The sequence below is a fragment of the Austrofundulus limnaeus genome, unplaced genomic scaffold (assembly GCF_001266775.1).
Source record: "Austrofundulus limnaeus strain Quisiro unplaced genomic scaffold, Austrofundulus_limnaeus-1.0 Scaffold1447, whole genome shotgun sequence".
Taxonomy (NCBI): domain Eukaryota; kingdom Metazoa; phylum Chordata; class Actinopteri; order Cyprinodontiformes; family Rivulidae; genus Austrofundulus; species Austrofundulus limnaeus.
The window spans coordinates 24,125-25,058 of NW_013953849.1; positions in this window are offsets into that span (position 1 = coordinate 24,125).

Sequence of the window (934 nt, forward strand, 5' to 3'; positions counted from 1 at the left end):
CCTCTGTCCTCAGCTCTGTCCTCTGTCCTCAGCTCTGTCCTCTGTCCTCAGCTCTGTCCTCTGTCCTCAGCTCTGTCCTCTGTCCTCAGCTCTGTCCTCTGTCCTCAGCCCTCAGATGCAGCAGAGGGACGAGGTCTGAACTGGTTTCCTGTTTCAGCTGCTGATTTATAGAGTTGGACAAACACTGATCTTGAGCTGCAGCTGATTCTAGACCTGCAGAGACAGTCTGGGGGGTCTGGTCCTGGTCCCACTGGGCTTGTTGACAACAAGGACTGAAATAGTCTGATGTCTCAGCAGAAGGTAAAGTTCAGTATGTGCAGCTCCTGGACTCTGCTGTGGACACGGATCAGAAGGTTTCTTCTGTCCTCTGAGGGTTTTCTTACATTTCATTAAAGCAGCTGTGGAACTGATGATCTGAAGTATCAGACTGTCTCCAGACTGTCTCCAGGCTGTCTCCAGGCTGTCTCCAGGCTGTCTCCAGACTGTCTCCAGACTGTCTCCAGGCTGTCTCCAGGCTGTCTCCAGGCTGTCTCCAGGCTGTCTCCAGACTGTCTCCAGACTGTCTCCAGGCTGTCTCCAGACTGTCTCCAGACTATCTCCAGACTGTCTCTAGGCTGTCTCCAGACTGTCTCTAGGCTGTCTCTAGGCTGTCTCCAGGCTGTCTCTAGGCTGTCTCCAGGCTGTCTCTAGGCTGTCTCCAGAATGTCTCCAGAATGTCTCCAGGCTGTCTCCAGACTGTCTCTAGGCTGTCTCCAGACTGTCTCCAGACTGTCTCCAGGCTGTCTCCAGACTGTCTCCAGGCTGTCTCCAGACTATCTCCAGACTGTCTCCAGACTATCTCCAGACTGTCTCCAGGCTGTCTCCAGAATGTCTCCAGGCTGTCTCCAGACTGTCTCCAGGCTGTCTCCAGACTATCTCCAGACTGTCTCCAGAC